Below are 27109 nucleotides of genomic sequence, written 5' to 3' on the forward strand. Positions count from 1 at the left end.
GCACCGGGACAAGGGGCAGCACCGGGACAAGGGGCAGCACCGGGACAAGGGGCAGCACCGGGACAAGGGGCAGCACCAGGATAAGGGGCAGCACCAGGATAAAGAGCAGCACCGGGACAAGGGGCAACACCGGGACAAGGGGCAACACCGGGACAAGGGGTAACACCGGGACAAGGGGCAGGTCCCGGCTGATATACTCAGGCAGATCCTGACTGAACGGCTCTCGACGCTCATGGCTGGCTGACGGCTCTCGACGCTCATGGCAGGCTGACGGCTCTCGACGCTCATGGCAGGCTGACGGCTCTCGACGCTCATGGCAGGCTGACGGCTCTCGACGCTCATGGCAGGCTGACGGCTCTCGACGCTCATGGCAGGCTGACGGCTCTCGACGCTCATGGCAGGCTGACGGCTCTCGACGCTCATGGCGGGCTGACGGCTCTCGACGCTCATGGCGGGCTGATGGCTCTCGACGCTCATGGCGGGCTGATGGCTCTCGACGCTCATGGCGGGCTGACGGCTCTCGACGCTCATGGCGGGCTGACGGCTCTTGACGCTCATGGCGGGCTGACGGCTCTCGACGCTCATGGCTCTCTGACGGCTCTGGCTGCTCATGGCTCGCTGGCGGCTCTGGCAGATCCTGTCTGGTTGGCGGCTCTGGCAGATCCTGTCTGGTTGGCGGCTCTGGCAGATCCTGTCTGGTTGGCGGCTCTGGCAGATCCTGTCTGGCGGGCGGCTCTAGCGGCTCCTGTCTGGCGGGCGGCTCTAGCGGCTCCTGTCTGGCGGGCGGCTCTAGCGGCTCCTGTCTGGCGGACGGCTCTGTAGGCTCATGGCAGACGGGCGGCTTTGCAGGCTCATGGCAGACGGGCGGCTTTGCAGGCTCATGGCAGACGGATGGCTCAGACGGCGCTGGGGAGACGGATGGCTCAGATGGCGCTGGGGAGACGGATGGCTCAGATGGCGCTGGGGAGACGGATGGCTCAGATGGCGCTGGGGAGACGGATGGCTCTGGCCGGATACGGCGCACTGTAGACCTGGTGCGTGGTGCCGGAACTGGAGGCACCGGGCTAAGGATAAGCACCTTCCTACTAGTGCGGGGAGCAGGAACAGGGCACACTGTACTCTCAAAGCCCACTCTATACCTGATGCGAGGTACCGGCACTGGTGACACCGGGCTGAGGACAAGCACATCAGGATTAGTAGGGGGAGAAGATACAGTGTGTACAGGGCTCTGGAGACACACAGGAGGCTTTGTGCGTGGTGCCGGAACTGGAGGCACCGAACTGGATACACGCACTACAGAGAGAGTGCGTGGAGGAGGAACTGGGCTCAGGAGACGCACTGGTAGCCTAGTGCGTAGTATAGGCACTGTAGGTACTAGGCTGGGGCGGGGAGGTGGCGCCGGAAATACCGGACCGTGGAGGCGTACTGGCACTCTTGAGCATTGAGCCTGCCCAACCCTACCTGGTTGAATGCTCCCGGTCACCCGACCAGTGCGGGGAGGTGGAATAACCCGCACCGGCCTATGTAGGCGAACCGGGGAAACCATGCGTAAGGCAGGTGCCATGTATGCCGGCCCGAGGAGACGCACTGGAGACCAGACGCGTTGAGCCGGCCTCATGACACCTGGCTCAATACCCCATCTAGCCCTGCCAGTGCTGGGAGGTGGAATAACCCGCACTGGGCTATGCACTCGTACAGGAGACACCGTGCGCTCTACTGCGTAACACGGCGCCTGCCCGTACTCCCGCTCTCCACGGTAAGCCTGGGAAGTGGGCGCAGGTCTCCTACCTGCCCTTGGCCCACTACCTCTTAGCCCCCCCCAAGAAATTTTTGGGTGTTACTTACGGGCTTTTTGGGCTTCCGTGCCAGACGCGTTCCCTCATAACTCCGGTTCCTCTCTCCGGTAGCCTCTACTCTCCTCAGTGCCTCCAGCTCAGCTTTGGGACGGCGATATTCTCCCGGCTGTGCCCATGGACCTCTCCCGTCCAATATTTCGTCCCAAGTCCAGGAGTCCTTGTTGCCCTGTCGAGCTTTCCCTTGCCGCTTGGTCCTAATTTGGTGGGTGATTCTGTAAGGGCTGTCTCTCTCCTCATCCTCGGACGATGAGAGGAGAGAAGGATCATCAGACCAAAATGCAGCATTCGGGAAATAAGCCATCTTTTTATTATTAACGACGGCAACACGAAACAAAACACTTTCAAATATACAAAACAAGAAAACGACGTTGACGAAACCTGAACATAAACTTACATAACTAAACGTAAACTCACGGACAGGAAACAGACGACATCAAAATAAACGAACAGCCAAACAGTTCCGTATGGTACATACATTCGACGACACAGGAGACAATCACCCACAAACAAACAGTGAGAACACCCTACCTAAATATGACTCTTTATTAGAGGAGAACGCAAAACACCTGCCTCTAATTAAGAGCCATACCAGGCAACCAAAACCAACATAGAAACAGATAACATAGACTGCCCACCCAAAACACATGCCCTGACCTAAACACATACAGAAAACAACATAAAACAGGTCAGGACCGTTACAAGGTATATCTACATAGACTAACCTACTTGGTTTACTGTTAAGGTTGGCTATCATAACTCACAGCTGGCACCTGCCTCGCACATAGCAATTTGAGGCCCTCCTTTACAATGGAAAAATATACACATCTCAGGTTTTATGGGCAAACTCAGAGTCGTAAATTTTTTTATCATAATCGGTGGCATTCACTCAGAGAGCCGCCTGTCACAGAGAGTAATTAAAATGTTTATTTTCACCAATGCTCGTTTTCTGTCCTCCTCGGACACCAAAGGCCATCACAGCGCCTTCCCAGGAGCTCCCCATAGCAGCCGACCGAACACCTGGATATTGGATGTGGGATTGATGTCTCTGGGAAAGAGGGAAATCCTCTCGTCTCCTCGCCATTCACAATCTGTTGTTCTCTCCTCAAATGCCCAGAATTGACATTAAATAAATAGCTTCATGAGCTTTGCCGGAGAATGGAGATCAGACAGACAGGATTCTTGAAAATAAGTTATTCATGTAATTGCCCACGGAGACAGCATTTCACAGCAGCCCGGCAAGTAGTTAGGTATTCTTTCTGATGATTGGCATATTTACAGTGGCCTCTGTTTCATGCAGGTGACTCAATGAGCTTTTGCCTATATATAATCTATATCTGTGATATGAGACAAATGTTTAATCCGTTTGCTTTTAAAATCTGTGTGCTTTTAATTACTACTTTATTTTCCAACAATATGTAGCAGTTGACTGGGGAAACTATTTTGAGGCAAAGGCAATCTTTGTACTGTACTCATAAGCTGTTATTTCATCCCTTGTGCTCTTGCTGAGGCCTGTAACGCTGCCTGACAGGTTATAGTAATGAGATAGCTATAGTTTCAAACGGACGTGACAGGCTGTTTGATTGAGCGCAGTGCTTTGACAGAGAACCTCTGTAAAACTTTTCCTCCTGTAGACTATAGGGTCTGGTAATATACACTGAACCACAACATACAAAAATATCTAAGATTTTACTGAGTTACAGTTCATTTAAGGAACCTCTTGAAGCTAGGGGGCATAATTTTTATGTTTGGAAAAAATAACGTTCCCAATGTAAGCTGCCTATTTCTCAGGCTCAGATGCTAGAATATGCATATAATTGACAGATTAGGATAGAAAACACTCTAAAAAGTTTCCAAAACGGTCAAAATATTGTCTGTGAGTATAACAGAACTGATTTTGCAGGCGACAACCAGAGGAAATCCAACCCGGAAGTGCTTTTTTAATTTTTATCCTTGTTCCATTGCCTGCCCCTCCTCCATTTAAAGGGGTATCAACCAGATTTCTTTTCCAATTGCTTCCTCAGGCTGTGACCAGGCTTTATACGTAGTTTCAGGATTTTATTTTGAAAAATGAGCGAGATTTATCAAAACGCTTCAGTGGATGACCAGGTGTCCTTTGATTGGTTCCTGCGCAAGAGAGATTTGGCTCGACATTTTCTATCTCTGTAGAATTTAACAGTTTACCGTCTGGTGGAAATATGATTGATTAGGTATGTTAAAAACAAGCTGAGGATTGATTATAAAAAACCTTTGACATGTTTCTACGAACATTACGGATACTTTTGGGAATTTTCGTCTGCCCTTCAGTACCAGAACAAACTTGTGGTTTTCTGAACATAACGCGCAAACCAAATGGCGATTTTTGGTTATAAAACTAATCTTTATCGAACAAAAATAACATTTATTGTGTAACTGGGAGTCTCGTGAGTACAAACATCCAAAGATTAACAAAGGTAAGCGATTAATTTTATTGTTTTTCTGACTTTCGTGACCAAGCTAATTTAAGGCTAGCTTTTCTAGCAGTGATTGATACACTCACAAACGCTTGGATTGCTTTCGCTGTGAAACATATTTTCAAAATCTGACACGATAGGTGGATTAACAACAAGCTAAGCTGTGTTTTGGTATATTTCACTTACGATTTCATGTGGATGTGGAGGTATTGGGCTAGCGTGGTTACACGTGGTCTGCAGTTGTGAAACCAGTTGGATGTAATGCCAAATTCTCTAAAACAATGTTGGAGACGGCTTATAGTATTGACAAATAACATTATAATATCTAGAAACATCTCTGGTGCACATTCCTGCAGCCAGCCTGCCAATTGCATGCTCCCTCAAAACTTGAGACATCTGTGGCAGTTTTGTTGTGTGACAAAACTGCACATTTTAGAGTGGCCTTTTGTCCCCAGCACAAGGTGCACCGGTCTAATGATCCTGCTGTTTAATTAGCTTCTTTACATACCCCACCTGTCAGGTGAATGGATTATCTTAGAAAATTAGAAATGCTTACTAAAAGGGATGTAAACAAATTAGACAGAAATAAGCTTTTTGTGCATATGGAACATTTCTGTGATATTTTATTTCAGCTCATGAAACATGGGATCAACACTTTACCTGTGCATTTATATTTTTGATCAGTATATTTACTTGTGATTACTCAAATCAATTTGTACGTCTGGACTCTAGCTGTAGAGATGAAGGACAACGCAATGTTTCTATTGATGAGGAGTGCAGTATGCACTGCATGTGGTATTCCATAAGAGCTTCATCAAACCTCCTCAAGACCACTTCAAATGATTCACTGTGCTCTGGATTGCACTCTCTCTCTATTTGTCAGTTTTTATCTGAAGTTAGATTCATGGTGTAGTGTATTTTTATCTATCTTTTTCATTGTGTGGTTTTACTTTATTTCAAAGCAAATGAGAAAATGTTCAGCTAGGTCACTGGAAATATCTGCCAAAACGAACAAAATATAGTCATTCCCTTTGTTATCAAAGGGGTGTGTCACTTGCATTTCCATGTTTCCCTTAGACCATCAGCAGACCTGCTGCATTGTCTTCTGTTTCATAAAGACACCACTTTCCTTTGTTGATTCAGTTAACCCCAGGGACCCATGATCTCCTGGCATAATGCCAGCATGTCCTCCTAACTAACCAGCAGCAGCCTGGCTGTATAAACCAACTCATATAGTGGCTATATGACTGTAGTGGAGCAGAGGGCAGCTGTGGGTGCTCTCAGTGTGACTGACTGGCTGTTATATTTCCTGGCCAGGCCAGCCTGTTGACCAGGAGCTGAAGTGACGGCCAGCTGCAGTTCTGGCGTGTTTCCTGTTAGAGAGAGCACAGAGGCGTGAAGTTGCACCAGATCGCAGACATAAGAGACGTCAGTCATGATGATGCGCTTATTAAAGAGATAATCGTTTGATCCGTGGAAATCTCAGTCGTAATTACTTTGGTGGATTGCGGCTAGGTGGTCGTCTGCCGAGTTTAGATCAATTCAATATTTATTTATTTATATTAATGCGATGGAAATCTGTTGATTGTTTCATGAGCAAACAAACAAAGTTATCAATGTTGTTTGAGGTAATGAATTGTTAGATTGTTTCATAACAATGGTCATTAATTAACTTATGAAATCAATCACAAATTCACACTCTTACTAATAAGCATGGTTTAGAATCATTTTTGTTATTTCCCGTGCTTGACTTTAAGCTGATGAAAGCACTAGTCACCAAACATTGAGGGTAGACAGGTCCATGATGCTCCCTATGAGGGCCTCATAAAAGTTATTCATGTTCGGGAGTCCCTGAGCTACTGGCCTGGTTAACATGGTTCAAAAGCGGAAGAGAAAGTAGAGAGCGGAGATAAAGTAGAAAATGACTAAGTTGTTGAAGCTGAATACATATTTCAGAGGGCAGCATTTTCTTGAGCATCAGAAAGCAGCAAGTGAGGTCCCTTCCATGTCTAGACATGAGCTGGAATACATGGTACCAATTGTACTGAATAAAGTGTATGGTGCTATCCTGAACACAGTAGTACCTAGAGTTGCATATAATCCAATTCCTTAATATGTGCCAGCAGCCTACTGTTTTAAAAGTAATTGACAGGAAAGGTTTCACTGAGAACACAGGATATGATAGTGTAACGGGCTTCCTCCTTCTCCTCATCCAAAGAGGAGTAGCAGGGATTTGACCAAAATGCAGCGGGTTGTGAATACATAATGATTTAATAAACAAAAACAGAAGAACACGACGAACACTTCAATAATTACAAAACAAATAAATGAATGTAGACAGACCTGGACACAAACTTACATACAACGTGAAGAACGCATGAACCAGGAAAACAGACTACATAAAACGAACGAACTAACAAAAACCGGAACAGTCCCGTGTGGCGTAACATACAGACACTGACACAGGAGACAATCACCCACAAACAAACAGTGAGAACAACCTACCTTAATATGACTCTCAATTAGAGGAAAACGCAAAACACCTGCCTCTAATTAAGAGCCATATCAGGCAACCCAAAACCAACATAGAAACAGAAAACATAGACTGCCCACCCAAAACTCACGCCCTGACCAATAAACACAACCAAACAACAGAAAACAGGTCAGGAACGTGACAGATAGAAAATAAAACAATACCAGTCATATTAATAACAAAAGGAGGCACTTAATTTAGCATGAATCATGTAGGTTGCAGTCAGTGGAAAAACTATTTGTTATTGTTTTGATGGGTATTTGGGCATATGTAATGAAGTCTTAACTCCAATTTGTTTATAATAGGGGGTGCTGTTGGGACTTTGTAATATTTACGTTCTCAAATTAAACTGCCTCGTACTCAATTCTTGCTCGTACAATATGCATATTATTATTACTATTGGATAGAAAACACTCTCTAGTTTCTAAAACCGTTTGAATTATTTCTCTGAGTGAAACAGAACTCATTCTGCAGCACATTTCCTGTCAGGGAGTGAGATTTCAGAAATCGAGGTCCCTGTTCTGAGGTCAGTTTATAAGTCCCCATGTAAGCCATCGGGCTACGTGCACTGCATACGCCTTCCTCTAGATGTCAGTAAGCGGGGAGAATTTGAATGGAGTGGATTGCGCAATCTGGGCCAATATAAAGGATCATGGAACGGAAGTAGCCTTCTTTTCAACGAGGCATCTGGCGCAAGGGGACATCACAATGGCGTCCTGCAAACGCTTTCGTTTTAGCAGTTCTATATCTCCGGTCATGTTTTTATTCGTTATAGGTGTTAAAGACATCATAAGGTAGTTAATTTAAACCGACTTATAGCAGTCTATATCAGTTTATTGCGATTTTCCTGGATTTCTTTGTGACGCGCTTTCACGAGTTGGACACCTCTCCAGTGGGTGGCTATCGTTAGCTGCTATTTCCACATGAGAAGAGGACATCTTTCAACCAAAAGACGATTGTTCTGGAGAAAGGACACCTTGCCCAAGATTCTGATGGAAACTCGGCAAATAGTAAGCAATCTTTATGTTGTTAATTCGTATTTATGTTGACAAATGTCAAATAATAATTCCGCCATGAATTTCGGTGCGGTCTCGCTTTAGCGCACGCTGTATGCTGAAGTAACGTTTATTTTAAAAATGTAACACAGCGATTGCATTAAGAACTAATTTGTCTTTGATTTGCTGTCCAACTTGTATTTTTTTGTCAAGTTTATGAATAGTTTTCGATTAGAATAGGTGCCTCTCCAAGATGGCGCCGGACAGATTGCTTGAAGTTTTGGCCACTAATCACATTGTATAAGCACGATTTGTGCCGCTAAATATGCACATTTTTGAACAAACTCTATATGCATTGTGTAATAGGATGTTACAGGACTGTCATCTGAAGAATTCTGAGAAGGTTAGTGAAAAAATTAATATATTTTGGTGGTTTATACGTTATCGCTATTTTTGGCTTGAATCAATGCTGTTGTGATGTTTGCTATTGTGGTAAGATAATATAACGCTATATTGTGTTTTCGCTGTAAAACACTTAAAAAATCTGAAATATTGGCTGGATTCACAAGATCTGTGTCTTTCATTTGCTGTACGCTGTGTATTTTTAAGAAATGTTTTATGATGAGTAATTAAATAATACACGATGGTCTCTGTAGTTATTCTAGTTGCTTTGGTGAGAGTTGTGATGGTGGCTGCAATGGTAAACTATGATTTATACCTGAAATATGCACATTTTTCTAACAAAACATATGCTATACAATAAACATGTTATCAGACTGTCATCTGATGAAGTTGTTTCTTGGTTAGTGGCTATTTATATCTTTATTTGGTCGAAATTGTGATAGCTACCTACGCAGGAAAAAAATGGTGGACAAAAAAAGTTGTGTCTTTTGCTATCGTGGTTAGCTAATAGATTTACATATTGTGTCTTCCCTGTAAAACATTTTAAAAATCAGAAATGATGGCTGGATTCACAAGATGTGTATCTTTCATCTGGTGTCTTGGACTTGTGATTTAATGATATTTAGATGCTACTATTTACTTGTGACGCTATGCTAGGCTATGCTAGTCAGCTTTTTTACTGGTGGGGGTGCTCCCGGACCCGGGATTGTGAGGAAGTAGAAGTTAATGTTCACAGCTGTGCTTTAGGAGAGTGGTTCTGGGTTTTTTGTTCCTTTTTGTGTTGCAACAATAATCTTCCAAAAATACTTCTATATGATTTCCACATTAATATGCAAATGTGTATTTATTTCCCATAACATTGTGTGTGTGCAAATGCATGTGTATTTGTATAAAGAAGTGTTCATCCTTTTGTTGATTATAGTGACATGCAAATAACCAAAGATTATGTATGGATTTAACACCTTTTTGATTCCCAGAAACAGGAGGATTATGTATCCAAATTATGCTACTCTTCCTGTTTGAAAAGCATGCTTCAAGAAGAAAGAGCCCATCTTGAATGTCATGGATCCGGGGTGAGATCCCTTTTTGAAGTCAAATGGAAACATCTAATTCAGATGAGACGAGATTAATCCGGTGTCTGTGCATTTGAAGTGTATAGGAGAGGAAAGTGAACAACGCCGATTGTCTTTCATCTGTCACCTCGCACTACCGTGCCGAAAGCTCTCACGCACTCCACATCAAGGCTTTTGTGAATCAGTCCATCTCGGCAACACACAGGTTATACACACACACACACACACATCGTTGGTTCGCAAAGAAATTATTGAATTCAGAATAAGTCATTTTGTCACCATTTTCCATTGACCAAGGTATTATGTGTCAGATCCCTGTATCCAACCGTGTTAGTTTGCGTCTTAATTGCACTTCGGTGTTGAGAGTTGAGAGCCTAAATCAGTCTTAGTCAATTATAATGGGACTATGATTCTGATGAGTCCAACAGAGGGATCATTATTAATGTGTGGGTGAATGTATATAATGTACACCATCTATTTAAAGGCTTTAATTTTGAACTAATCGTTATTGGGCTAAATCTGAATGATCCTGCCTCATTAGACTAACTCCATATTTAGGGATCAGATATGGCATTAATAAGGGTGTTTAAAAAAAACATCTCTTCAGTCCTGCTCTCTCCCTTTTTTTAGTTGAGGAGAAGTGGTAGGCTCTCGGTTATTTCCACTTCTATGAGCATTGACATTTATTGAAGGTATGTAAGCCTGTGCAAGAAGACGGAGAGAGAGTAGCCTCTTAAATTTGACACATAATTTCATCCCAATCTCACAGCATTTTCCACCAGGTGGTCACATGGGGAAACTGTATGTGTGTGTGTGTGTGTGTGCTCATGCATGTGGAGCATAGATCTCTCCACTGGCCAGTTCTCTGATGGTTACCTGCCTGTCTTCCTGTCAATGTCTCTTCCTTCATGATGAGGTAAGATGCAAGAATCAATTGCATATCCCCACACACTTTTCCAGGTCCATGCCTGATTGATCGAAACACAATGATTACTTTTTACATCCTCATCCGTCCTCATAGGCTGAGACACTAGAATCCGTAACACATTCTCACTTCCCACCAGACAGGATCGGTCCCTGCCTCTGCCCCTGTCTCTGAGGTGAATAGGCTCACTGCACTGGTGCACCTACAGAGAATGAACCACTGATGGTATTTTTGCCACTACTTGAGAGATACAGGAAAGGTTTGTTGTGACTGAAGGCAGCCTCATACTTATTTATTACTGGTAGAATTTGTTATTTAGCTCTGTAGCAGCATCACATATTTGTCCCTGGTAGACAGGGCTTATCTTTATTTTCCAAGGATCCCTTGGCAACTCGTGGTAATATGAAAGAGATGAGAAGCAAGAGTCAGCACTCTCTAGTTTGGGACTCCAATGAATATCATAATGCAGGAGAGGTAGAGCTGACAATGGAGCTAGAGCAAATAATTACAGCTGAATGTTACAGGACCCAGAGAATAAATCCCCACCACTCTCCATAATCACCCGAAGGTGAACAGGGCTGTCTGTCTATGTATTCATATTTCCTATAGTACATCTTCTCTGTCCCTGTCTAGCCAACACTGCTACACGGTAACACTACTCCTCTCCTGCTGCTTCTGTAAATGGGCGTTAAGTGCCACTGCTCCCAACAAGGACTCCAACGTAGCTGAGGCCATTCCACAGACTGAATTACAATATGAATTAATAAGCAAACACAGCAGGAAAACATCAAAATAATCAGCTGATAGTTTTAGCGGCGGTTCACAAAGGAATTGTGGAATACAACTTAAAATGAGTGAAGAGCTATAGTGAAATGCAATCAAAACACTGTAGAGAGGTTTTCTACATGGCTTCCTCTGAGGCTGATCTTATTTTGTGTATACAACCACTCTGGGTAGGCCTCAGTGGGTCACATTAAAGAGCAGTAAGCATGATGTGTATTGCCATGGAAACAATAGAAGAACTGGAAGTTTTGTAACTGTTCACTCCAGGACAACAGAACTCCAACGTATTATAGGAGAGAGTGGGGGATGTTGAGCCAAAGTGGTAGGTTGAGCCACCCTTATTTCTATGATACCATACAAATGTACAGTTGAAGTCGGAAGTGTACGTACACAGGTTGGAGTCATTAAAAGGTAAACAAGAAAGGCACTCTCTCGGTCTCGCGCATGAAAAAGCTCTGTGACACTTTAGGGTCCACTCATTATTTTTCTCAGGTTTTCGCCTGCCAAATCAGTTCTGTTATACTCACAGACACTATTTTAACAGTTTTGGAAACTTTATAGTGTTTTCTATCCAAATCTACCAGTTATATGCATATCGTATCTTCTGGGCCGAGAAGCAGGCAGTTTAATTTGGGAATGCATTTCATCCAAAATTACGATTGCTGCCCCCTACCATAGAGAAGTTAAGTTAGTTAGGCACAGTATTTGTCATCTGCCCACATGGTGCTGGCATCGACTGCAGCTGAGCGTCTAACATTAGCTCAATCAAACTCTTTTTTCAAATCGTCTGCTATATTCCAGTTGAAACATGTAAGATTGAATGTCACCATGTAGGTAATAGATGCACCAACTTCGAATTTGTGTTGATGAGAGGAATCACTTGAAGCCATTGCGTCTGGTCAGTTCTTTCAGTTTTACCCAACAGATAGTTGTTAGTGTCCGCCTCCTTTTTAAAAAAGCCCGTCTTGGGGGAGGGGTGGGAGCCAGAGCATGAAGCACTGTTCAACACAAGTTGTAGTCTTTCAGACAGTGGAAAAAATGTTTCTGCTTCAGTGGAGGGCAACTCATAATAACGGCTGGAACGGAGCAAATCTAATCCGCCAATAGGAATATCGCTGAAAGACGTCCAACAGCTCTATTGAACAAGAACAAATATATATATTCCCACAAAACATATAGTGCAATCAGTATAAAATAGAGCCTTTGCGAAATGCCACAAAGCAGAACTACATTCATCTTTAGATCACCCCTGATCTGCCTTCCTCCTGGGAAATTATGTGTGAAACACATCTCACTGTCCTAGAAACGCCTAAGACATGATTTTGAATTATTAGGACCCCCATTAGCTGACACCAATGGAACAGCTAGTCTTACTGGGGCCCGACATATGATGAAAAATACATTGCAAGCAAAATACTTTACATTTTACCTACACTTTAAAAAAAGTTACATGTTGTGTGTGTGTATGATGAAAACAAGCCCAGATTCCCCCAGGGGGAAATTTCCCTTTAAAGCTTTCAAGATTCAACAGCCATTCAAGAGAAACTCTAATCTTGGGTGTCACGTCTACTCCCGCTCTCCCCTCTGGCGCTCAACGTCAACAACAACTCGCCATACTACTCGCCGTATACTAACCATTGGTCCTGGGATCCATCATTACACACACCTGGCATCAATCATTACGCGCACCTGTACGCCATCATCAGACACACCTGGACTCCATTACCTTACTTATTACCTCCCATGTATCTGGCACTCCATTAGGTTCTTTCCCCAGTCAGTATTATTTATGCTTAATGTCTATACGCTACTCGTGTTTGATGTGCCATTTATTATCAAACTCACCACTTGCTTTCTGACTCCCAGCGTATACGTTACATTGGGTAGCTACATTTTTTATTTAACTCCCTGTACACTCATTAGCAACACAGTAGGTCTGAGAGACAGATGTAATGAAATGCATTAGGAAACTGAAACATATCACTGGCCCAGGAATAATTGCCCCTAATTGTATGCATGCTAATTGTATAGACTCTTTATTTCACCATTGTGTCTTTGAGGCGGAGTGTTAGTGTAGTATACTGTAGTGCGGCACTAAAGCCCCTTGTTCCCTCAGCAGAGATCTGTGTTGTCCGAATTGAGCTTGCTAATGATCACCTCACTGAGGGGTAACACCTATGTTAATCTGCAGAATTAATTAATGCATTGCATTTACGGAGGAGGTGAAAAGGAAACTTTTTGAAGTAGTGGAAGAATCTCAGTGTATTCAAAAGTGTTTTTACATATGGTTTAATTTAGACGGGGAGATAAGATTGGTCTCATCCAACTAGTAATTGTCATTTGATTAGGGCCTCCACAATTAAAGGCACTGGTGTAAACACAGCATCATCTTACATACAGTAAGATTATATCATGCTGTTTTGAATAAAGTAAATGGCAATGTTTCTCGAGATGAACTAAGCAAATACTAAACCAATTTTAGATACTCATTTCAATGAGTGTTTCCACATTCAGATAACAACATATCAAATGTAAAATCTAACTTTATTGGTTATGTACACGTTTTAGCAGATGATATAGCAGGTGCAGCGAAAGGTGTACGTAAAATGTCAAACTGTCACGCCCTGGCCTTAGTATTCTTTGTTTTCTTTATTATTTTAGTTAGGTCAGGGTGTGACATGGGGAATGTTTATGTTTTGTTAGTTTTGGGTGTTTATATGGTAAAGGGGTTATGGGGTGTAGTATATGGGTTTGTGTTGAGTGTAGATGTCTAGCGTTGTCTATGTATGTTTAGTTGTCTAGGAGAGTCTATGGTTACCTGAATGAGTTCCCAATTAGAGACAGCTGATTTCGGTTGTCTCTGATTGGGAGCCTTATTTAGGGTAGCCATAGGCTCTCATTGGTTGTGAGTAATTGTCTATGTAGAACGTTTGTAGCCTGTATGTATGTGCACAACGTTTGTAGCTTCACGGTCGTTTTGTTGTTTTGTTATTTTGTTTAAGTGTTTCGTGTTTATTGTTTGTCATCTTTTAAAATAAAAGAAGATGGCTTATTTTCCAACTGCTGCATTTTGGTCCGTCAATCCGCCACACGATCGTGACAGAATTACTCACCATAGGACCAAGCGGCATGGAAGGCGGCAACAGGACCTACCTACACAGGATTTCTGGAGTTGGGAGGACGAATTGGAAGGAGATGGACCTTGGGATCAACCTGGAGAATATCGCCTCCCTCGTGAAGAGTTGGAGGCAGCGAAAGCCGAGAGGAGGCGATATGAGGAGGCAGCACGGAGACAAGGCTGGAGACCCGTGAGTACAACCCAAAAATTTCTTGGGGGGGGCCTTAAAGGGAGTGTGGCGAAGTCAGGTAGGAAACCTGCGCCTACTCCCTGTACTTACCGTGGAGAGCGGGAGTACGGGCAGACACCGTGTTACGCAGTAGAGCGCACGGTGTCTCCTGTACGCGTGCATAGCCCGGTTCGGTACATTTCAGCTCCACGTATCGGCCGGGCTAGACTGAGCGTTGAGCCGTATGTCATGAAGCCGGCCCAACGCATCTGGTCACCAGTGCGTCTTCTCGGGCCGGCGTACATGGCACCAGCCTTACGCATGGTGTCCCCGGTTCGCCTACATAGGCCGGTGCGGGTTATTCCACCTCCCCGCACTGGTCAGGCGACGGGGAGCATACAACCAGGTAAGGTTGGGCAGGCTCGGCGTTCAAGGGAGCCAGTACGCCTGCACGGTCCGGTATTTCCGGCGCCACCTCCCCGCCCCAATCCAGTCCCACAAGTGCCTCCTCCACGCACTAGCTATATGGTGCGTGTCTCCAGCCCTTTACCACCAGTGTCTAAACCACGCACCAAGCCTCCTGTGTGTCCCCAGAGTCCTGTGCGTCCTGTTGCTGCTCCCCGCACTAGCCCTGAGATGCGTGTCCCCAGCCCGGTGCCACCAGTCCCGGCACCACGCACCAGGCCTACAGTGCGCCTCAGCCGGCAGGAGTCTGCCGTCTGCACAGCGATGACTGAACTGCTCGTCTCCCCAGCGCCATCTGAGCCATCCGTCTCCCCAGCGCCATCTGAGCCATCCGTCTCCCCAGCGCCATCTGAGCCATCCGTCTCCCCAGCGCCATCTGAGCCATCCGTCTCCCCAGCGCCATCTGAGCCATCCGTCTGCAATGAGCCTGCAAAGCCGCCCGTCTGCCATGAGCCTGCAAAGCCGCCCGTCTGCCATGAGCCCACTGAGCCGTCCGCCAGACAGGAGCCGCTAGAGCCGCCAGCCAGACAGGAGCCGCTAGAGCCGTCCGTCAGACAGGATCTGCCAGAGCCGCCAACCAGACAGGATCTGCCAGAGCCGCCAACCAGACAGGATCTGCCAGAGCCGCCAACCAGACAGGATCTGCCAGAGCCGCCAACCAGACAGGAGCAGCCAGATCAGTCAGCCAGCCATGAGCAGTCAGATCAGTCAGCCAGCCATGAGCAGTCAGATCCGTCAGCCAGCCATGAGCAGCCAGATCCGTCAGCTAGCCATGAGCAGCCAGATCCGTCAGCTAGCCATGAGCAGCCAGATCCGTCAGCTAGCCATGAGCAGCCAGATCCGTCAGCTAGCCATGAGCAGCCAGATCCGTCAGCTAGCCATGAGCAGCCAGATCCGTCAGCTAGCCATGAGCAGCCAGATCCGTCAGCTAGCCATGAGCAGCCAGATCCGTCAGCTAGCCATGAGCAGCCAGATCCGTCAGCTAGCCATGAGCAGCCAGATCCGTCAGCTAGCCATGAGCAGCCAGATCCGTCAGCCAGCCATGAGCAGCCAGATCAGTCAGCCAGCCATGAGCAGCCAGATCAGTCAGCCAGCCATGAGCAGCCAGATCCGTTAGCCAGCCATGAGCAGCCAGATCTGTCAGCCAGCCATGGGCCGTCCCTCAGTCCGGAGCTGCAGTCCCTCAGTCCGGAGCTGCAGTCCCTCAGTCCGGAGCTGCAGTCCCTCAGTCCGGAGCTGCAGTCCCTCAGTCCGGAGCTGCCATTCCTCAGTCCGGAGCTGCCATTCCTCAGTCCGGAGCTGCCATTCCTCAGTCCGGAGCTGCCATTCCTCAGTCCGGAGCTGCCATTCCTCAGTCCGGAGCTGCCATTCCTCAGTCCGGAGCTGCCATTCCTCAGTCCGGAGCTGCCATTCCTCAGTCCGGAGCTGCCATTCCTCAGTCCGGAGCTGCCATTCCTCAGTCCGGAGCTGCCCCTTACCCTGGTGCTGCCCCTTACCCTGGTGCTGCCCCTTACCCTGGTGCTGCCCCTTACCCTGGTGCTGCCCCTTACTCTGGTGCTGCCCCTTACCCTGGTACTGCCCCTGACCCTGGTACTGCCCCTTACACTGGTACTGGCCCTTAGTCCGGAGCTGTACCTTAATGCAATGGGATTAATGTGGAGAGGGGTTATTTTGAAGAAGCTAAGGAGGTGGTTAGGGACTGTGGTGAAGTGGGGACCACGACCAGAGCCGGAGCCGCCACCGTGGAGGGAAGCCCACCCAGACCCTCCCCTAGACTGTGTATGGTGCGCCCGGAGTTCGCGCCTCAAGAGGGCGGTTATGTCACGCCCTGGCCTTAGTATTCTTTGTTTTCTTTATTATTTTAGTTAGGTCAGGGTGTGACATGGGGAATGTTTATGTTTTGTTAGTTTTGGGTGTTTATATGGTAAAGGGGTTATGGGGTGTAGTATATGGGTTTGTGTTGAGTGTAGATGTCTAGCGTTGTCTATGTATGTTTAGTTGTCTAGGAGAGTCTATGGTTACCTGAATGAGTTCCCAATTAGAGACAGCTGATTTCGGTTGTCTCTGATTGGGAGCCTTATTTAGGGTAGCCATAGGCTCTCATTGGTTGTGAGTAATTGTCTATGTAGAACGTTTGTAGCCTGTATGTATGTGCACAACGTTTGTAGCTTCACGGTCGTTTTGTTGTTTTGTTATTTTGTTTAAGTGTTTCGTGTTTATTGTTTGTCATCTTTTAAAATAAAAGAAGATGGCTTATTTTCCAACTGCTGCATTTTGGTCCGTCAATCCGCCACACGATCGTGACACAAACATACAAAAATAAAAAACAATGAACAAGAAATCAATAACAGCCCAAATACCACTGTTACAAATAGATTGCATTTGGATAACTGTATCTACAGCAGATTAATTTACAGAAGATATACAGGGAATGATATATATAGAATGAGCCATCCAATATAGAATCCAATATATAAATAAATATGCAGTGTGTAATTAAAATGCAATGTACAGTAGTAGAAATATTAGAATGAGCTATCTCAATAGTACAGTATAGAAATACACAGTACAAAACCACATAGCGAAATGGATATAATTGCAGGAAATATAATAATTCACTGAGAGTATGAAACATTAGGAACACATTGAGTTGCACCCCCTTTCGTCTTCAGAACAGTCTCAATTCGTCAACGCATGGACTCTACATGTCAAAACGTTCCACAGGGATGCTGGCCCCATGTTGAATCCAATGCCTCCCACAGTTGTGTCAAGTTGGCTTGATACACATGGGAAACTGTTGAGCGTGAAAAACCTTGCAGCGTTGCAGTCCTTGACACACTCAAACAGGTGCGCCTGGCACCTACTACTATAACCTGTTCAAAGGCACTTCAATCTTTTGTCTTGTCCATTCACCCTCTGAATGATACACATACACCATCCATGTCTCGTCTCATGACTTAAAAATCCTTCTTTAACCTGTCTCCTCCCCTTCATCTACACCAATTGAAGTAGATTAAACAAGTGATATCAATAAGGGATCATAGCTTACACCTGGATTCACCTGGTCAGTATATTGTGGATAGAGCAGGTGTTCCTTTGTGAATGGTGTGTATAGACAGCATAGGTTATTGGTGGCACCTTTATTGGGGAGGACGGGCTCAAGGTAATGGCTGGAGTGGAATGGTTTCTTTGTGTTTGATGCCATTCCATTTGCTCCGTTACAGCTATTATGAGCCGTCCTCCCCTCAGCAGCCTCCACTGATAGACAGTATTTGAATAGAAAAGGTGTGTACAGCAGTAGTTATATAGGATCAACTTTAACTAGAATACCGTATATACACAGTGGTTAAAGCAGTATGTAAACATTATTAAAGTGACTAGTGTTCGAATAGGACAGCATTCTCTAAGGTGCAGGGTAGAGTTCCTGGGTGGTAGCTGGCAAGTGACAGTGTCCGAGGTTCAGGGCAGGGAACTGGGCGGAGGCCGGCTATTTAAATAAGTATTTTTTTGCTCCATAAAGTAATCCAGCAATATGTACGCTGCCATCGTGTTTATTTCAAGTCTTCTCACTCATTAACCTCATTGAGCATTCTTCACTGTGCTCTTACAGTCATCTTTGCAGGACTGCCAGTCCTGCAAAGAGAGTAGCAACAGTGCTGAACTTTCTCCATTTATGGAAAATGTGTCTTACCATGGACTGATGAACATCAAGGCTTTTAGAGATACTTTTGTAACCCTTTCCAGCTTTATGCAATTCAACAATTCTTAATCTTAGGTCTTCTGATGTGTATTTTGCTCAAGGCATGGTTCATATCAGGCAATGCTTTTGTGAATAGCAAACTCAAATTTTGTTAGTGTTTTGTAAAGGGCAGTGTCCCTCTAACCAACATTTTCAATCTCATCTCATTGATTACTCACCAGGTTAGCTGACTCCTGACTCCAATTAGCTTTTGGAGAAGTCATTAGCCTAGGGGTTAATTTGTCAAATTCTAAAATACAAGGGAGGGTACACTACTTAAAAACTTCTACTTGGTCACCATCCCGGATCCGTGAGCATCCTCATCAGTAAAAAAGCTGACTAGCATAGCCTAGCATAGCGCCACAAGTAAATACTAGCATATAAAAATAATGAAATCACAAGTCCAAGACACCAAATGAAAGATACACATCTTGTGAACCCAGCCATCATTTCCGATTTCTTTAAATGTTTTACAGCGAAAACACTATGTATTTCTATTAGCTAACCACAATAGCAAAAGACTCAACCGGATATTTTCACAATTTTTTTACCGCATAGGTAGCTATCACAAAACCGACCAAAGAGAAATATAATTAGTCACTAACCAAGAAACAACTTCATCAGATGACAGTCTTATAACATGTTATACAATAAATCTATGTTTTGTTCGAAAATGTGCATATTTCAGGTATAAATCATAGTTTTACATTGCAGCTACCATAAAAAATATCACCAAAGCAGCCGGAATAATTACAGAGAGCAACGTGAAATACTTAAAACCTGTTGGGGATGGGGGTGCTGTTTAGACTATTTATGCTAATTTGGCTAATTTTTTAAACGGCTTCCCACAAAATCCTTGATCGTACAATATGCATATTATTATTATTATTGGATAGAAAACAGTCTATAGTTTCTATAGGAGTTGAAATTTTGTCTCTAAGTGGAACAGAGCCCATTCTACAGCAATTTCCCTGACATGGAGTCAGATTTGAGAAATGTTGGCCACTCTTCTGAAGTCAGTTATAAGGGCACTGTCGTTGCTATGACTATACGGACACTTCTTACGTCTTCCCCTGGATGCCTTTACGTGATGACGATTCCAACGGGGTCGATTGCGCGTTCACAGGCCCTACAAATGAAAAAACCCTGAAGCTAGTCATTCTTTGGGAGCTGCGTCATGAGCCTAGAGGACACCGGCGCGCACCTGTTCCAAGCGTTAGTTTAGCCTGTTATATTTCTCCGGTCATCTTTTCACTCGTTATAGGAGTTAAAAACATCATAAGGTAGTTAATTTAAAGCGTTTTATAGCAATTTATATCCGTTTAGTGCGATTTTGGGACATTTATTTTTGCAACGATGTGAAAAGTTGGGCACGCTTTTCAGTTCATCCCGAACGCAGTTGACATTTCCACATGGCAAGAGGACAGCTTTCCACCAAAAGACGATTTCTCCCAAGAAAGGATCCTTTGCCCAAGATACTGATGGAAGAACAGCTCAAGGTAGGACATTTTTATTATGATAAATCGTGTTTCTGTCGAAACATTTTAGTGGCTTAGGACGCCATGTTTTTTGACGTAGCTTCGCTTGGCGCAAACTGTATTGAAAAGTAAGGATAAATTAAAAAATGTAATAACGCAATTGTATTAAGAATTAAATTGTCTATCAATCCCTGTCCACCCTATATTTTTTAGTCACGTTTATGAGTATTTATGTATAAGAGTAGATCACTGTCTAAGTGGCGCAAGGACTTTTTCTTTACCAGCTTGTCTACATTTCACATTGTCTAACCATGATTTTGGTGGCTAAATATAAACATTTCCGATCAAACTGTATATGCATGTTGTAATGTGATGTTACAGGAGTGTCATCGGAAGAATTCTGAGAAGGTTAGTGAAAAAATTAATATCTTTTGGCGATGTTGACTTTTATCGCTCACTTTGGCTAGAATCAATGCTGGGCTGCTAATTGCTATGTGCTAAGCTAATATAACGATTTATTGTGTTTTCGCTGTAAGACACTTAGAAAATCTGAAATATTGTCTGTATTCACAGGATCTGTGTCTTTCGATTCGTGTATGCTGTGTATTTTTACGAAATGTTTGATGATTAGGAGTTAGGTAAACACGTTGCTCATTGTAATTATTCTAGTCCATTTGTGATGGTGGGTGCAATTGTAAACTATGCCATCTACCTGAAATATGCACTTTTTTCTAACAAAACCTATCCCATACCATAAATATGTTATCAGACTGTCATCTAATGAGTTTTTTTGTTGGTTAGGGGCTATAAATATCTTAGTTTAGCCGAATTGGTGATGGCTACTGGTGTTGGTGGACAAATAAAAGATGGTGGATTATGCTAATGTGTTTTTAGGTAATAGATGTACATCTTTACATATTGTGTCTTCCCTGTAAAACATTTTAAAAATCGGAAATGTTGACTGGATTCACAAGATCTGTGTCTTTCATTAGCTGTATTGGACTTTAATGTGTGAAAGTTAAATATTTAAAAAAAATATTTTTTTTGAATTTCGCGGCACTGGTTTTTCAGTGGGGGGGGGGGGGGTGTGCCGCTAGCGCCACGCTGATCCTAGACAGGTTAAATACTCATCATAAAACATTTATGAAAAATACATAGTGTACATCAAATGAAAGATAAACATCTTTGTTCGAAAATGTGCATATTTAGCGGCACAATTCGTGGATATACAATGTGATTAGTGGCCAAAACTTTAAGAAATCTGTCCGGCGCCATCTTGGAGAGGCACCTATTCTAATCGAAAACTATTCATAAACTTGACTAAAAAAATACAGGTTGGACAGCAATTGAAAGACAAATTAGTTCTTAATGCAATCGCTGGCTTACATTTTTAAAATTAACGTTACTTCAAGCATACAGCGTGCGCTAAAGCGAGACCGCACCGTTCTCATGGCGGAATTATTATTTGACATTTGTCAACATAAATACGAATTATCAACATAAAGATTGCTTACGATTTGCCGAGCTACCATCAGAATCTTGGGCAAGGTGTCCTTTCTCCAGAACAACCGTCTTTTGGTTGAAAGATGTCCTCTTCTCATTGCTAAATAGCAGCTAACGACAGCCACCCACTGGAGAGGTGCCCAACTAGTGAAAGCGCGTCACAAAGAAATCCAGGAAAATCGCAATAAACTGATATAAACTGCTATAAATCGGTTTAAATTAACTACCTTATGATGTCTTTAACACCTATAACGAATAAAAACATGACCGGAGATATAGAACTACTAAAACGAAAGCGTTTGCAGGACGCCATTGTGATGTCTTCTTGCGCCAGATGCCCAGTTGAAAAGAATAGGTACTTCCGTTCCATGACGATTTATAGTGGCCCAGATTGCGCAATCCACTCCATTCAAATTCTCCCCGCTTACTGACATCTAGAGGAAGGCGTATGCAGTGCATGTAGCCCGATGGCTTACATGGGGACTTATAAACTGACCTCAGAACAGGGACCTCGATTTCTGAAATCTCACTCCCTGACAGGAAATGTGCTGCAGAATGAGTTCTGTTTCACTCAGAGAAATAATTCAAACGGTTTTAGAAACTAGAGAGTGTTTTCTATCCAATAGTAATAATAATATGCATATCGTACGAGCAAGAATTGAGTACGAGGAAGTTTAACCTGTCTAGGATCAGCGTGCCGCTAGCGGCACACCCCCCCCCCCCCCCCACTGAAAAACCAGTGCCGCGAAATTCAAAAAAAATATTTTTTTTAAATATTTAACTTTCACACATTAAAGTCCAATACAGCTAATGAAAGACACAGATCTTGTGAATCCAGTCAACATGTCCGATTTTTAAAATGTTTTACAGGGAAGACACAATATGTAAAGATGTACATCTATTACCTAAAAACACATTAGCATAATCCACCATCTTTTATTTGTCCACCAACACCAGTAGCCATCACCAATTCGGCTAAACTAAGATATTTATAGCCCCTAACCAACAAAAAAACTCATCAGATGACAGTCTGATAACATATTTATGGTATGGGATAGGTTTTGTTAGAAAAAAGTGCATATTTCAGGTAGATGGCATAGGTTACAATTGCACCCACAGTCACAAATGGAATAGAAAAACTACTTAGAGCAACGTGTTTACCTACTTACTAATCATCAAACATTTCGTAAAAATACACAGCATACACGAATCGAAAGACACAGATCCTGTGAATACAGACAATATTTCAGATTTTCTAAGTGTCTTACAGCGAAAACACAATAAATCGTTATATTAGCATAGCACATAGCACATAGCAGCCCAGCATTGATTCTAGCCAAAGTGAGCGATAATGTCAACATCGCCAAAAATATATTAATTTTTTCACTAACCTTCTCAGAATTCTTCAGATGACACTCCTGTAACATCATATTACACAATCCATATAGAGTTTGATCGAAAACGTTTATATTTAGCCACCAAAATCATGGTTAGACAATGTGAAATGTAGCTCAGCTGGTCAGAAAATGTCCTTGCGCCACTTAGACAGTGATCTACTCTTATACATAAATACTCATAAACGTGACTAAAAAATATAGGGTGGACAGGGATTGATAGACAATTTAATTCTTAATACAATTGCGGAATTACATTTTTTAATTTATCCTTACTTTTCAATACAGTTTGCGCCAAGCGAAGCTACGTCAAAAAACATGGCGTCCTAAGCCACTAAAATGTTTCGACAGAAACTCGATTTATCATAATAAAAATGTCCTACTTTGAGCTGTTCTTCCATCAGTATCTTGGGCAAAGGATCCTTTCTTGGGAGTAATCGTCTTTTGGTGGAAAGCTGTCCTCTTGCCATGTGGAAATGCCAACTGCGTTCGGGATGAACTGAAAAGCGTGCCCAGCTATTCACATCGTTTCAAAAATAAATGTCCCAAAATCGCACTAAACGGATATAAATTGCTATAAAACGCTTTAAATTAACTACCTTATGATGTTTTTAACTCCTATAACGAGTGAAAAGATGACCGGAGAAATATAACAGGCTAAACTAACGCTTGGAACAGGAGCGGGTCGGTGTCCTCCACGCGCGTTACGCACCAAGAAAAGACTTGCTAGCTACAGGGTTTTTTAATTTATAGGGCCTGTGAACACGCAATCGACCCCATTGGAATCGTCATCACGTAAAGGCATCCAGGGGAAGACGTAAGAAGTGTCCGTATAGTCATAGCAATAACAGTGCCCTTTTAACTGACTTCAGAACAGTGGCCAACATTTCTGAAATCTGACTCCATGTCAGGGAAATTGCTGTAGAATGGGCTCTGTTCCACTTAGAGACAAAATTTCAACTCCTATAGAAACTATAGACTGTTTTCTATCCAATAATAATAATAATATGCATATTGTACGATCAAGGATTTTGTGGGAAGCCGTTTCAAAAATTACCCAATTAGCATAAATAGTCTCAACAGCGCCCCCTTCCTCAACAGGTTAATTTGGGAACGAATTATTAAAGTCGAAATGGCGCCCCCCTAGTGTCAAGAAGTTAATGTTAAAATTAAATTAAATTAAATTTGTCACATGTCTCGAATACAACAGGTGTAGACCTTACAGTTAAAAGCTTACTTTCAGGCCCTTAACCAACAATGCAGTTTTAAGAAAAATAAGTGCTAAGTAAAAAATGTATTAGTAAAAAATAAAAAGTAAAATTAACAAATAATTAAAGAGCAGCAGTAAAACAACAGTAGCGAGGCTATATACAGGGGGTACCGGTACAGAGTCAAAGTGCGGAGGCACCGGTAAGTCGAGGTAATTGAGGTAATATGTACAGTGGAGTTGAAGTGACTATGCATAGATAATAAACAGAGTGTAGCAGCAGCGTAAAAGAGGGGATGGGGGGGGGAATTGCAAATAGTCTAGGTAGTCATTTGATTAGCTGTTCAGGAGTCTTATGGCTTGGGCAAAGAAGCTGTTAAGAAGCCTTTTGTACCTAGACTTGGAGCTCAGGTACCGATTGCCGTGCGATAGCAGAGAGAACAGTCTATGACTAGGGTGGCTGGAGTCTTTGACAATTTTTAGGGCCTTCCTCTGACACAGCCTAGTATAGAGGTCCTGGATGGCAGGAAGCTTGGCCCCAGTGATGTACTGGGCCGTACGCACTACCCTCTGTAGCGCCTTACGGTCAGATGCTGAGCAGTTGCCATACCAGGCATTAATGCAACCAGTCAAGATGCTCTTGATGGTGCCTCTATAGAATGTTTTGAGAATCTGAGGACCCATACCAAATCTTTTCAATCTCCTGAGGGGAATAGGCTTTGTCGTGCCCTCTTCACGACTGTCTTGGTGTGTTGTACAATGATAGTTTGTTGGTGATGTGCACACCAAGGAACTTGAAGCTCCCAACCTGCTCCACTACAGCCCCGTTGATGAGAATGGGGGCGTCCTCCTTATTCTGTAATCCACAATCATCTCCTTTGTCTTGATCACGTTGAGGGACAGGTTGTTGTCCTGGCACCACACAGCCAGGTCTCTGACCTCCTCCCTATAGGCTGTCTCATCGCTGTCAGTGATCAGGCCTACCACTGCTGTGTCTTCGGCAAACTTAATGATGGTGTTGAAGTCATGCCTGCCCATGCAGTCATGCGTGAACATGGAGTACAGGAGGGGACTGAGCACGCACTCTTGAGGGGCCCCCGTGTTGAGGATCAGCGTAGCGGATGTGTTACCTACCCTTACCACCTGGGGGTGGCCCGTCAGGAAGTCCACAATCCAGTTGCAGAGGGAGGTGTTTATTCCCAGGGTCCTTACCTTAGTGCTGAGCTTTGAGGGCACTATGGTGTTGAACGCTGAGCTACAGTCAATGAATAGCATTCTCACATAGGTGTTCCTTTTGTCCAGGTGGGCAAGGGCAGTGTGGAGTGCAATAAAGATTGCATCACCTCAAATGCAAATGAATTACTTAAAAATCATACAATGTGATTTTCTGTATTTTTGTTTTAGATTCCGTCTCTCACAGTTGAAGTGTACCTATGATAAAAATGACAGACCTCTACATGCTTTGTAAGTAGGAAAACCTGCAAAATAGGCAGTGTATCAAATACATTATCCCCACTGTATTAGCATCTGGGACAGAGTAGGAGGCAGTTCACTATGGGCACGCAATTCATCCAAAAGTGAAAATGCTGCCCCCTATATCAAAGAAGTTAAGCTGTTTGGCGTGCAAGCCCGACGTCGGTACATTTATGACAACAGCCACTTCAAGTGCAGGGCGCGAAATTCAAAAGATATATTTTTTAAATATTTAACTTTCACACATTAACAAGTCCAATACAGCATATGAAAGGTACACATCTCGTGAATCCAGCCAACATGTCCGATTTTTAAAATGTTTTACAGGGAAGACAAAATATGTAAATCTATTAGCTAACCACGATTGCAAAAGACTCCACTTTTATTACTCCATCAGTTTTGGACTCCATCAGTAGCTATCACAAATTCGGCCAAATAAAGATATAAATAGCCACTAACCAAGAAACAACTTCATCAGATGACAGTCTGATAACATATTTATTGTATAGCATATGTTTTTTTTCGAAAAATGTGCATATTTCAGGTATAAATCATAGTTTACATTGCAGCTACATTCAGAAATTGCATCGAAAGCAGCCATAATATTTACAGACACCAACGTCAAATACCTAATTACTTATCATAAAACATTTCTGAAAAATACATAGTGTACAGCAATTGAAAGACAGGCATCTTGTGATGCCAGACAATATTTCCGATTCCGATAAGACTGTCATCTGATGAAGTTGTTTGTTGGTTAGTTTGGTTGGTTCTTGGTTAGTTAGGTTGGCTTTGTGCATGCTACCTGTGCTGTGAAAAATGTCTGTCCTTTTTTTGTATTTGGTGGTGAGCTAACATAAATATACGTGCTGTTTTCGCTGTAAAACATTTAAAAAATCGGACATGTTGGCTGGTTTCACAAGATGTGTACCTTTCATTTGCTGTATTGGACTTGTTAATGTGGGAAAGTTAAATATTTAAAAAATATATATTTTGAATTTCGCGCCCTGCACTTGAAGTGGCTGTTGTCATAAGTGTACCGACGTCGGGCTTGCAGCCATAAGAAGTTAAACTGCCTCGTACTCAATTCTTGCTCGTACAATATGCATATTATTATTACTATTGGATAGAAAACACTCTCTAGTTTCTAAAACCGTTTTGAATTATATCTGTGAGTAAAACAGAACTGGACTTAGAGCAATTTTCCTATGAGGATGTGAGTGCTGAAATCTGCTGGCTGTTCTGAGATCTGTTTATAAATCTGCCTGTCTTCTATTGGTTGAGATGCACTGCATACGTCTTCCCCTGGGTGTCAGCGAATAGTGAGAATTGAAATGGAGTTGCTAGGCAGAGCTGAGAGGTTATAAATGGGCTGGCAACGTGGGGTCCGTCCTTTGTCCTCTTCGCCCTGACACAGAAAGGAGCTCTGGCTGTCGTTCTAGTTCGCTCCGGTTATAGGCCTTAGATATATCCGGCTCTGTTTTTATTCGATATAGGTGTTAAAGACATCATAATGTTGTTATATTAAACCGAGTTATATCAGTTT

This window comes from Salvelinus fontinalis, chromosome 21 (assembly GCF_029448725.1).
Source record: "Salvelinus fontinalis isolate EN_2023a chromosome 21, ASM2944872v1, whole genome shotgun sequence".
NCBI classification, from domain to species: Eukaryota; Metazoa; Chordata; class Actinopteri; order Salmoniformes; family Salmonidae; genus Salvelinus; species Salvelinus fontinalis.